The following is a 14,488-nucleotide window of genomic DNA, read 5'->3' on the forward strand; positions in this document are numbered from 1 at the left end:
CATTGAGGTAACTATTTGTGTCAGCAGTACATAAAAGTAAATTAAAAACAAATCATCAACATATTACAAGAGGGCGGTGCCCTTGGGAATTGGCCAGGCGTCTAATACCAGCTTCATGCATCTGGTGAACTGGTATTGGGCTATACTGTGCCCCTTGTGGCAGCACTATCCAACAGTACTGCTTTCCTCTGAAATTAAATACAAACAAATACAGACAGTCTGTCGAGGTCCGTCTGACTGGTAGCCCAAAGGCTCGAAGGAATGACACTAAGAACTTGTTTCTCTGCATGCATAAGAGTGAAGACAGGTAGAGGTGTCGCTAGGTCTGCTGCCATCCGACCGAAGGTCGGGTGACTTTCAGACCTGGGGTGTATACGAGCCTCACCAGACGGGTGAAATTCGATACAAGATCCCAAGGGTCCCATCATTTCGGTTCCCAATATGCTTTCAGGACTTTCCAGCACAAGGAAGCGCATGAGGCATCGTGACCCTTTAAACATTACCTCTAGTGGTTCAGTTTCTGCCAGCTGAATCGGCACTCCTGAAACCCCTTGCACCAATTACTGCTAGATAATCAAGCTGGTATTCTATTAAAATAGATCAGAACCTTGTTGCAAAAAAAAAAAAAAAAATTAGAAATTGCTGACCTGCAATACCTGGATCAATTATGTCAGATGTCCAGTTCCTTGGGCTAAGCAATGACTCAGGAATTGGAGTTTGTCTTGGAGGTGGCTTACTATTTGTCAGGACCTGCGGAAAGCTGAGTTTCTGCAGTAGCTATCAAGCCAAATACATGAGCCGGATCTACCAAGAGAGCAGTTAGTTTACAAACCTCCTCTGAACTGTCACTTGAGGTCTCAACCCGTACCGATCCATCCGGTGAAAATTTGATGGATGCAGATAAGGCTTGTAAGATATTAGTACAAATAACAGACATGAATTACAACAAGGCAGAATAATCCACAAACATGTATTCATATTGGAATATGATATTCTTTAAGCAAATTCATTATTAATCTGATCCTGCCTGCAATGTCTCATCAAATTTGAGAAGGGAAAAAAAAAACTTCCTAACTGCCCAAGCTCCTCACCCCCTCCTTTGTAGACAAAAGAAGGATGAAACATTACCTACTTTTACATTATCTAGCTCCACCCCTTCGATGCTGGTCGTTTGCATGTCTCTCCTACAGAACATTCTCTCAGAGACAGTGCAGTACTAACAGCATTTAGCAGTGATATAGACGTCCAACCAATTACAGAACTGACATTTACCCAAAAAGCAAAAATATATATATATCTTAAAATCCCTATGTTCTCTATTTTTTTTAAGACCGTATAATTCACATAATTCATTACAAGTTTCTTATTTCATCAGCGTCTGTCTTCCTTTCTATGACACTGAATTTTATCTCTATGAAACGGAACAATAGCTAAGATATTAATAAGCAACTAAAACATTCAGACTTTAAACAGCATTAATTATTAGTAATTACAAGACGTATACTTCTCTCCTAGGCTGGTCTGTGTTGAGGGTGGAAGACCTCTTCCTATTGTTCTTCCCTCCCATCTCCTTACATCACCTAGCTCCACCCCCTGTGGTCTGGCTCAGCGTTTTGGTCTTTCTTGCCTCATTTAGTTTCTAGCCACCGGACAGTATATACCATATAACACAAGTATCTCATGTGAAGTAGAAACTGGGATTGTATTTACTGTTCATAGAACTTCCCATATTGAACAAAGTATATATATAAGAAAAACTCTTATGTACCGCGGTTTTTACATATTTTGTTCAGAATAGGCTATCCAATGACAAACATAATACAACTTATGCCCATTTCCACCCACATACTTATATTCACCACTCCAGATAGCAACTATTATCACCGTTCATTGTTAAACCTTCTACCTTTCCTTAACTCATTGACTTGCTTTTTTCTTTACTATAACCTTCAGCTAAAATTGCTTACATCAACTTTACACTCAGGAAAAAAACCACACAGTATATATACTTCATTGTTCTTTTGAACCCCCACAGATGTGAGTGGGGTATAACTTTCTTACACTTACATGAAGAAGACTAAGTCGTACAACAAAGATTAGTTTACATAACAACAAGACTTACAAGACAAACAATAATGGTTATTTGTCACATAATTGTCCACAGATTTTGCATGAACTTACTTTATGTCCCAGAGGGACACAAACTATAAGAGGATTCCCTTTCTCTGATAACCCCTTACTGCCGTATCTATACTTGCCTTAATCCATCTGTCTAACATATTTTATACAACCTTTTGACTATCTCTGCAACTTCTCCCCAAACTTGCTGGTCTAAGACTCCCAAAATTCTAAACACCTTACTACATTCTTCTTCCCACAGCTAACGTGCCTTCTTTGTCTTTTACTATTTCTCTAGCTGATTTCCATATAGGCATACTGCTTGCCCTGTACGTTTCCCATATTGTCTGTTCCTTTATCTAAACCGGCGTCTCTGATATCTTTCATATGCTTTTTCCCGTACTGTTACCAGAACTCATAGTTAAAGGTTCCTGCTTTTCTAAGTCCTATCTTTCTATATTTTATACGTTTGTCTGCGTACGTCTCCCCCTTCCCTTTCTCTTATGGACTTACCTCTTGATTTATCACTGTTACACAGCATTGAGGATGCATACGGCTTTCCTCAGATAAATCTGGCGGTCCCTTCTGCCAAGTCCGAAACTGGCAGGATAACTATTTATTTTTATTTCCCACTATTCATCACTAAGTAAACAGGACCTGATATCACCTAGTAAACTAAGGACCCCTGGTCCCTGGTCCTGGAATAGTTTTACGGACTCCTTAAGGGGGGGGTTTAGGGGAGACCAGACCTCTCTTCTAAGGGAACTTCTGGTGATATTATAACAGACTCAGTAAAAGCAAATTATGGCTAACACGACACAGACTATCAACGTACAGCAACAATTACTACAGGCAACATGGCAATATACACACAAGGGTTCTTCCGTCTAGCACGGTTACTAAGAACACCGTAAATAACAGGCAGAAGCGTCCTATATAACATACAGCAACTCACCCCCTGTCGACACGAGGACTGAATGAAGTCAGGAGAGCCCAGAGCTTGAGTGGCAAGTCAAGGGCTTACCGTACACCGGTGTTTTGTAGATCTGGGGTCCCGTGGCCTCTCGTCCGGCTGGTCGGCAGGTAGTGTCGTCAGGTATCGGCTGCAGGTAAGGAGTTAGCTTCTGCCCCACTTGTCGGGCGCCAAATAAACTGTGGGGGGTCTGGAACGCAGACCGAAATGCGAATGTTGCCTGTATCCAAATTAAGAGGAAATATTATATAGAGTACTCATAGAGAACCATAATAAATCACTACACATAAGACCGTCTAGTGATATCAGTATGAGTTCTGTTTATTGTTGTACATCACTAGTTTATATGCAAGTTGTAAAGAAGGCGTTTCCAAATGTTACCTGATGCCTGGTTACAAAGTACTTTTGGCGACTGTAAATAAACAAGCTTTTCTAAACAAAAGGTATCAACAAAACTGTTTGAATTAGACATAGAAACAGTTACAGTGTGATAATAAAGATTGACTCTTGGCTGTCTACTGGCTGAGTACTTTTGTTAATTACATTTCTTGTTTGACTAGAAGTGTAATCTTCAAAGTACATCAACAATTTGCACATCAAAAGAGGGGGCCTTGTTTCTAGTTTACACATAGAACTGGTTCAGCCACCTCCTCGGGAGTCAGCACATTGTTTAGTAAGTTGGGATTCAGTAAGATAGCTGAATAAAATCTAATTAATCATACATTTAGTATTCTATAATCAATATTCAAATAAACGCTTGAATATACCTTTTTACATATGATTCTATATCCAAATTCTACTAGCAACTTCCGGAATGTTTTACATATAATACATAACATTATATAACCAAATAACTAATGTCACATTTATTACACTGTTCCCTTATCTTTCTTATGTTAGGTTATTAAAAATAATGATTGACGCCATCTTCACACGCCATCTTCAGCCGCACGATCCGTGTCACTACTGTATATATATACTAGTTGATATACTCGTGTATGTTTGTGTGTGTGTGTATATATATATATATACACTACGAGATATACCAGTACATCCTGTGTGTACATATATATATACTAGGTGATATTCCCGTGCGTGGTGTGTGTGTATATATATATACAAGCGCTGCGGAATAAGTTGGCTCTATACAAATAAAGATTATTATTATTATTATTATTATTAGATATACCAGTACGTCCTGTGTGTGTGTGTGTGTGTATATATATATATATATATACTGTATATATACTAGGTGATATTCCCGTGCGTGCTGTGTATTTCATTCTTCTAAGGTTTGAAGTCACAGTTTGAGACCCGCAGCGCTGTAGGCAAGCTGTTTGGAAGATCTGCTCTCAATGCTGACAGAGGCCTCCCTGCCTCCTATAGTCTCTTTATTAATAGCACCATGTGGCAGATCACATACTGTTGGGGAAACACTTGTGTTACCATCAGTTAAAGGGATTGTCAGTACTATGCGGGGGCCGGACACGTGTGAAATGGTGAAATCGATTTCTTTGAGTAATGACAGTTTCGAGAAGAATTGACAAGATGGCCGCTGATGTGGAAGAAACGTTTTTGGACGTGTTAAAGAACACAGAATGGAATGCAAATTGACGGGGTATTAGTGTATCTTGACGCCACTGGGAAGTGCTGGTGGAGTCAAGATTGACAGAGGGGGGTCATGTCCTCTGATGCTGATTGGCTGAACAGTGTTTTCAATGCCAGGTCCTGCAAGGGCACTAAACATTAATCCAGAAGCCATGCAGCTGGCGGCGCTGCAGCCGCGCATTCCCTGGACCAAGGGGCTTGCCAGCCAGTGGCGGCGTGCGCCCAGAAGCCGGAGGCCTCCTCAGTGTCAAAGCGCTGGGCGGCGGCAGCAGGGAGCCAAACACAGAAGTTTACCTTATTTCCCATGAGCGGCCAGGACGGAGGAGTACTGCGGCAGCCGCAACGGGACTGACAGCTGGGACAGAGCCATCGATGGGGAGTAAGCCGGGACGGAGCCACCGACAAGGAGTAAACCGGGACGGAGCCACGACAAGGAGTGAGCTGTGAGGCGGCACAGGGGACGGAGCCGTCATGCGGAGGCTGGGACCGAGAGATCAGCGGGCACCAACTATCACGCTTGCCTGAAATTCAGGTGAACAAAAGTGAAAAAATGCCCGCGCTTCTCAGACTAAACCACCGGGACCGGGCTCCACACACTCCTTCTTTGTATACATTTTATTTCAAATACTTCCCGTGCAACGCGTTTCGTCGTCGCACATGACGACTTTTTCAAGCTTTTTCCATGCCATCACGGGTAATGCTTCCCTGACGTGTTTGTAACGCTTGCCTGAAAGGCCACCTGATACGGACCAGACACGCTGCAGCGTGTGCATACATTTGTGCCAGCAATGCAGGTTTGGCCTGTTGATTACTATAGTTCTTTGCCTTACATGATGACATGTAAATGCTGCGATGTTACAGTGGTAACATGGCAGCATTAACAGGTAATGTAAGGCAAAGAACTATAGTAACCGTGTGGCTACAGCTGCATCGTCGGCACAAATCTATGCACACTGTGCTGCTTGGTACCTTCACCCCATCGGCAGCTAGAAGTGTGAGAAGGGCTTTCCTCCTGTCAAACTCTTTGCTTCCGGTGGAGTGAAGGTACACTAATACCAATTGACGAGTCAACGGTTAGAGACAATGAAGCATTGCTGCAAGCTTACGTTCGTTTCATTATTTGGAATGAAGAGGCATTGGAGGAACTGTTGTTTACCAGAAATTTAACCACCGACACGAAAGGCTCCTCTATATACAAAAGAGGGGAAGAATTGTTCCAAGAAAAAGTATCCCTTTAACAAATGTTCTTGCTTGTGCAACCGACAGAGCTGCATCCATGACTGGTCGATATCTGCTATACCTGGCATAATGGCAGTCCGCTGTGTGATCCATCGGCAGCGCCTTGTTGGTAAACATTTATGTGAGAGATTCCATGATTCTCTGCGCTCTGTAATTAATGCTGTTAGCAAGATAAAAGCGCACTCTTTGAACAAACGTCTTTTGCGCAAGCTCTGTCAAGCCCATGACGAAGAATTCGAGCGTCTACTCCTACACACTGAAGTGAGGTGGCTGTCAACGGGAACGTGCTTACGACCCTTCTATGAACCTTTTGACACAGTACTCAAATTTCTTCGGACGATTGACTCAAGCCTTTGTGATGCAATCGAACTACGACGTCTTGACGTTGCCTATCTCGCTGACATATTTGACAAACTCAACAAGGTCAACACAAAGCTACAAGGAGACAAAGTGAATTTCATTAAGGCTAAAGGTATAATCTGGACCTTCATACAAATAACCTGAGTCGACAAGCTCTGCCAGTTTCCGAGTCTTTAAGAAATTGAACGCAAAGATGGAGACAAACTTCAAGATGCCGACGAAAGATAATTGCTCAAACAACAGTTTGAGTGACAGCTTTGAGCGATCATCTTTGCATAACTCTAAGTAGCTTATTAGCTAGTTAAGAGTTAATGTAGGTGAAGCGGGATACAGTCACGATAGCACCGCGAACAAAGCAGCTGTTTTGTATATGCAAATAGCTCCTTTGTTCTTGGCGCTTTCAGATGGTGTCCCGCTGAGAACTGCCAGCAGAATACTAGCTGAGAAAATCAGCTTACAGCGCTGATAAGAGTCATCAGTAATTTCTAGCTTGCTAGAAATCACCGAGGAAGGAACAGTGCACAATGGGTGCGAGTCTAGACACAATGATTACGCTCAAAAGAGGGCTTTTCAGTGATAATCGTTGTGTCTAAATGGGCCTTTAGACTTTTTTTTGGCACACCTTAAACAATCCAAAACAGACATGCAAACTAGGTTTTATGATCTATGTACTCTTGAAATACCAACCTGTGTACTCAATCCATTTTCAGCAGACGCAGGAGAATCTCATCCCAGATTACAGGAACAGCTGATCGACTTGAAACCCGATAGCGAAGCCCAAGCATTATCCCAGCAATGTGGCTATGAATGTTTTTGGGTGAAAGTGAAGAATCCCTCTCCTATCCTGTGGCAGGAAGTTCAGTTGCTCGTGTTAGCCTTTCCATTTACGTACTTAGTGGAGAGGGGCTTCAGCGCGGTTCAGCAGCTCCTGACAAAAGCGAGAAACAAACTTCACATATGTGTAAGGGGGACATGAGACTGCGGCTGATGAAGGTAGAACCAGATATCTCAAAACTGGCATCGCTCCTCGGGCCCGAGGCGGCCATTAATGACACAGATTGATTGTGGCAAACATTATTATTATTTCACTGGTCTTGCATTTTAGGTTAAGGTGTATCTTGCATTTCCTTAAGATGCAGTACATTTCTATCGAATGCTATTATTGCTTCACCCCCAAAAATTATCTTCTGCAATAAAACCTATTTATTATTGTATCCACAATTAACCGGTTTTTAAATATTTAGCAGCTAAAATTAAGGCACACAGGCGGGTCGGACCCCGCACACGGGATTCCCACAGCGGACTTCGACCCGGCGGTCCGTCACACATGCACAGTAGCCGCCGGCGCAAGGCATATCCCATGACACCACAGTGCTCACTGCAGAAGTGCCCTGATATACCCCTGCGTTGTGTGTGTGTGTGCTCCCCGCCGCAACTCACCTGTCAGCCGCAGCGGCCCCCGAATCTTTAGGGACGAGCGGAGAGATACTCAGCTAAGGCACATTACTCGAGCGAGTATACTCACTCATCTCTAATATATATATATAACACAATAGGTGATAAAAACCGTTCGGTGTGTGTGTAGATATATACATATATATACTAGGTGATACATCCATGCGCTGTAAAAATATATTAGGTGATATACCCATGTGTTGTGTGTATATATATACACATACATACACACACACGGCATGGGTATATCACCTAGCGTGTATGTATGTATGCATGTATGCGCTGTGTGGGTGTGTATATATATATACACACACATTCACTAGGTGATATACCCGTGTGTTGTGTGTAAGTGTATATACTAGGTGATAAAAAACCATGCGTGGTGTGTATATGTATGTATGTAAGTATGTATATATATATATACATATATATATATACTAGGTGATATACCCGTGTGGTGAACGGTGATTTAATGACTAGCGGTCCTGGAATATACAAATTGGCCACAAGCATGAGCCCAACACGCACTGTTATGGAAGCTGTCCAAAAGAACATCTGTGTTGCCCCTAGCAACCAATCACAGCGCAGCTTTCAATGTGCTTCAGCTGTATAAGAAATGAAAGCTGCGCTGCGATTGGTTGCTAGGGACAACAAAAATTACACAGTAAATTGGTGAGTTTTCAGTATTTGCCGCCCGCTGCTGGCGAACGCTCTGCAGAATATCGCTGAGATCGGACCAGAACTGCGGATATGTATGCCACACAAACAGATTCTGCTTTGTACATATAAGATTTACGTGATCCCATTGACTAGCACACGCATGTAACATGTGTGTCTGAATCCCGCAATGCAAATCAGTGGGGATTAAGCTGTCTGTATTGTGCACATAATGCGGAGCGCCGATCCGCCCGCATAAACGGCCCTCTGAGGGTAACCAGAATGCTGGTCTGGCCCTCGGGGACATCCCGCTTCAGTCTTCGGGTCTAAATCCCGGCTTCCGCCTCGGAGTTCTGCCGCAGATTAGCATTCAGTCCTCACGCATATTAACAACCAATCGTTGCGGCAGATCTGCGTTTCTGCGTCCGGCGCGGTTTCCATTTCTAGAATCGATGCATTCATTTTTTTATTCTACTATGCAGATTTCTGCGCTGTCTGAACTGCGACACGGATCGACACGGATTTCATCGTCATGGTAACATGACGCGATTTCCGGTACAGAGTTTTGCACGGAATCCACATTGGAACCTGCGCCCAAAATACGCTATATAAGCCAGCCTAAATTGCGGTGGGATCTGCAATCCATATATCCTTACAGCTGTAAGTTATAGAGTCCGTCCTCCATTCCTTCCTACTGATTGTTTCCCCATAAAGCCGTATTCACATGGACAATCGCGATATCCGCGCTAGAGCCGCGGACCAATATCACACTGGTAACAGCTTTATGTGTGAGCGGGACGGTCTTGTGAGAAAATCGCATCGCAGCACATGCGATAAAAAATGACACCGCAATCACATGAAAATCGCATCTGCGTGTGAGGGGCCTGCGATATTTTAGGGGTCCCATAGAACATAATGGCCAAGGTGACCCCCAAAACAGCACGTGTGCGAAGAGTGCAGCCATTGTAAATAATGCGTGTTCTGTGTGTCTCGCAGTGTCCAACACTCGCCCCTGCGCACGCCCTCGTTGTATTGTCTGTTCGCTGATCCTGATGGGGGTTATAATCCAACTTTTGTTGTGTCATCCGGCCTCCATCATGTGCGGCATCATCACTGCGAGGGCCGCTCACATGGCCGTATTTTCCGTCTCCGAGCTGTCCGTGTTTTTACGGACTGAATGCGGGCAGCACACGACCCATGAAAGTGAATTGGTGTATTGAGAAAAAACAACAATCGCAGCTTGTCCTATACTGGTCCTAAAATCAGAATGTATAAAACACAGCGAACACGGAGGATGGATTCTGCAGCTGTCTGTGCTTTTATGTCTCCCTCCAGCAGCTCCCCCCTCCCCTCCGCTGTCCATAGATGTCTGACGCAGAGTGGAGGATTAGATTTATTACGTCTTTTATTTCCTTGTTGTATCCATCTATAGATAAAGATTAAACGTCTCTCGGCGCTCGTTTACATCAGCGCTGCGCTGCCGGACAGAACTGACCAGAATGGCCGCCATTTGTGGCGGTTTTGTACGCCAGCCTCTTCACAAATGGAATGGCGGTGAATGTAGCGCGGTTTTATCCTGGATTTTTATGTAAATCCACAACGGACGAATGTTACCGCGAACGAGTTTTGAGACGTTTTCTTCCGTGTTAGTTGTTGCCAAAACACATAAGAAGAAATGGCGCAGTAACGTCTCTGAAAAAGGGAAATAACACCGGTCCGGAATCCGACCATTTTTCTACCAAAATAAGCTGAAAATCCTCACAGCGCTGCAAATAACTACCCCGTATGATGAGAGTCGCCGCTGCGCCGCATGCTGCCACGGCAGTAACTCCCCCATATGATGAGAGTCGTCACTGCGCCGCATGGAGCCATGACGGTAACTACCCCGTATGATGAGAGTCGTCACTGCGCCGCATGCTGCCTCGGCGGTAACTACCCCGTATGATGAGAGTCGCCGCTGCGCCGCATGCTGCCACGGCAGTAACTCCCCCATATGATGAGAGTCGTCACTGCGCCGCATGGAGCCATGACGGTAACTACCCCGTATGATGAGAGTCGTCACTGCGCCGCATGCTGCCTCGGCGGTAACTACCCCGTATGATGAGAGTCGTCGCTGCGCCGCATGCTGCCATGGCTGTAACTACCCCGTATGATGGGAGTCGTCACTGCGCCACATGCTGCCATGGCTGTAACTACCCCGTATGATGAGAGTCGTCACTGCGCCGCATGGAGCCATGACGGTAACTACCCCGTATGATGGGAGCCGTCGCTGCACCGCATGCTGCCACGGCGATAACTGCCCCGTATGATGAGAGTCGTCGCTGCGCCGCATGCTGCCATGGCTGTAACTACCCCGTATGATGGGAGTCGTCGCTGCGCCGCATGCTGCCTCAGCGGTAACTACCCAGTATGATGGGAGCCGTCGCTGCGCCGCATGCTGCCACGGTGGTAACTACCCCGTATGATGAGAGTCGTCGCTGCGCCGCATGCTGCCATGGCTGTAACTACCCCGTATGATGGGAGTCGTCGCTGCGACGCAGATAGCCACGGCAGTAACTACCCCGTATGATGCGAGTCGTCGCTGCGCCGCATGCTTCCACGGCAGCAACTACCCCGTATGATGGGAGCCGTCGCTGCGCCGCATGCTGCCATGGCGGTAACTACCGCGTATGATGGGAGTCGTCGCTGAGCCACATGCTGCCATGGCGATAACTAGCCCGTATGATGAGAGTCGTCGCTGCGCCGCATGCTGCCACGCCGGCAACTACCCCATATATTGAGAGTTGTTGCTGCGCCGCGTGCTGCCACAGCGGCAACTACCCTGTATGATGGGAGCCGTCGCTGCGCCGCATGCTGCCATGGCGGTAACTACCCCGTATGATGGGAATTGTCGCTGCGCCGCATGGAGCCACAGCAGTAACTCCCCCGTATGATGAGAGTCGTCACTGCGCCGCATGGAGCCACAGCGGTAACTACCCCGTATGATGGGAGCCGTCACTGTGCTGCATGGAGCCATAACGGTAACTACCCCGTATGATGGGAGTCATCGCTGCGCCGCATGGAGTCACGGCGGTAACTACCCCGTATGATGGGAGTCATCGCTGCGCTGCATGCTCCCACGGCAGTAACTACCCCGTATGATGGGAGTTATCGCTGCGCCGCATGCTGCCACGGCAGTAACTACCCCGTATGATGGGAGTTATCGCTGCACCGCATGCTGCCACGGCGGTAACTACCCCGTATGATGAGAGTCGTCGCTGCGCCGCATGCTGCCACGGTGGTAACTACCCCGTATGATGAGAGTCGTCGCTGCGCCGCATGCTGCCACGGCAGTAACTACCCCGTATGATGGGAGTCATCGCTGCGCCGCATGCTGCCACGGCAGTAACTACCCCGTATGATAATAATAATAATAATCTTTATTTGTATAGCGCCGACTTATTCCGCAGCGCTTTAAGGCATGGATAAATGCAAAACAATACAACCATTGCAACAAATACAATGTGAGATACATTGGGTTAGACACAAATGGGTTGGGGGTGGTACAGGAGGTGCAGGGGGGGGAACACAGGCAATAGGAAATTTTATGTACAGATCATTTATCAGGAGGCAAACAGGGTGGAGCACCATAGGGAGGGGCGGGGACTAGGTCAGGAGATTTGGTATGCTTCCCTGAAGAGGTGCGTTTTTAAGGCACGTCTGAAATTTCGTGCATCGGGAATTGTCCGGATGCCTTGGGGTAGAGCATTCCAGAGGATGGGTGCTGCTCTGGTGAAGTCCTGTAGGCGAGCATGAGAGGTTCGTATTACAGGGGTGTTTAGTCTGAGGGTGTTATCTGATCGGAGTAAGCGCGCTGGGTGGTATACTGACAATAGGGAGGCGATGTATGGTGGATGGGAGTCATCGCTGCGCCGCATGCTGCCACGGCAGTAACTACCCCGTATGATGGGAGTTATCGCTTCGCCGCATGCTGCCACGGCAGTAACTACCCCGTATGATGAGAGTCGTCGCTGCGCCGCATGCTGCCACGGCGTTAACTACCCCGTATGATGAGAGTCGTCGCTGCGCCGCATGCTGCCACGGCGGTAACTACCCCGTATGATGAGAGTCGTCGCTGCGCCGCATGCTGCCACGGCGGTAACTACCCCGTATGATGAGAGTCGTCGCTGCGCCGCATGCTGCCACGGCGGTAACTACCCCGTATGATGAGAGTCGTCGCTGCGCCGCATGCTGCCACGGCGGTAACTACCCCGTATGATGAGAGTCGTCGCTGCGCCGCATGCTGCCACGGCGGTAACTACCCCGTATGATGAGAGTCGTCGCTGCGCCGCATGCTGCCACGGCGGTAACTCCCCCGTATGATGGGAGCCGTCACTGTGCTGCATGCTTCCACGGTGGTAACTACCCCGTATGATGGGAGTCATCGCTGCGCCGCATGCTGCCACGGCAGTAACTACCCCGTATGATGGAAGTCATCGCTGCGCCGCATGCTGCCACGGCAGTAACTACCCCATATGATGGGAGTCATCGCTGCGCCGCATGCTGCTACGGCAGTAACTACCCCGTATGATGAGAGTCGTCGCTGCGCCGCATGCTGCCACGGCGGTAACTACCCCGTATGATGAGAGTCGTCGCTGCGCCGCATGCTGCCACGGCGGTAACTCCCCCGTATGATGGGAGCCGTCACTGTGCTGCATGCTTCCACGGTGGTAACTACCCCGTATGATGGGAGTCATCGCTGCGCCGCATGCTGCCACGGCAGTAACTACCCCGTATGATGGAAGTCATCGCTGCGCCGCATGCTGCCACGGCAGTAACTACCCCATATGATGGGAGTCATCGCTGCGCCGCATGCTGCTACGGCAGTAACTACCACGTATGATGGGAGTCATCGCTGCGCCGCATGCTGCCACGGCAGTAACTACCCCGTATGATGAGAGTCGTCGCTGCGCCGCATGCTGCCACGGCGTTAACTACCCCGTATGATGAGAGTCGTCGCTGCGCCGCATGCTGCCACGGCGGTAACTACGCCGTATGATGAGAGTCGTCGCTGCGCCGCATGCTGCCACGGCGGTAACTACCCCGTATGATGAGAGTCGTCGCTGCGCCGCATGCTGCCACGGCGGTAACTACCCCGTATGATGAGAGTCGTCGCTGCGCCGCATGCTGCCACGGCGGTAACTCCCCCGTATGATGGGAGCCGTCACTGTGCTGCATGCTTCCACGGTGGTAACTACCCCGTATGATGGGAGTCATCGCTGCGCCGCATGCTGCCACGGCAGTAACTACCCCGTATGATGGGAGTTATCGCTGCGCCGCATGCTTCCACGGCGATAACTCCCCCGTATGATGGGAGTCGTCGCTGCGACGCATGCTGCCATGGCAGTAACTACCACGTATGATGGGAGTCATCGCTGCGCCGCATGCTGCCACGGCGGTAACTACCCCGTATGATGGGAGTCGTCGCTGCGCCGCATGCTGCCACGGCAGTAACTACCCCGTATGATGGGAGTTATCGCTGCGCCGTATAGAGTCACGGCGGTAACTACCCCGTATGATGGGAGTCATCGCTGCGCCGTATGGAGTCACGGCAGTAACTACCCCGTATGATGGGAGTCATCGCTGCGCCGCATGGAGTCACGGCGGTAACTACCCCGTATGATGGGAGTCATCGCTGCGCCGCATGCTACCACGGCGGTAACTACCCCGTATGATGAGAGTCGTCGCTGCGCCGTATGGAGTCACGGCGGTAACTACCCCGTATGATGGGAGTCATCGCTGCGCCGTATGGAGTCACGGCAGTAACTACCCCGTATGATGGGAGTCATCGCTGCGCCGCATGGAGTCACGGCGGTAACTACCCCGTATGATGGGAGTTATCGCTGCGCTGCATGGAGTCACGGCGGTAACTACCCCGTATGATGGGAGTCATCGCTGCGCCGCATGCTACCACGGCGGTAACTACCCCGTATGATGAGAGTCGTCGCTGCGCCGTATGGAGTCACGGCGGTAACTACCCCGTATGATGGGAGTCATCGCTGCGCCGTATGGAGTCACGGCAGTAACTACCCCGTATGA

This window comes from Eleutherodactylus coqui, chromosome 11 (genome assembly GCF_035609145.1).
Source record: "Eleutherodactylus coqui strain aEleCoq1 chromosome 11, aEleCoq1.hap1, whole genome shotgun sequence".
Taxonomy (NCBI): domain Eukaryota; kingdom Metazoa; phylum Chordata; class Amphibia; order Anura; family Eleutherodactylidae; genus Eleutherodactylus; species Eleutherodactylus coqui.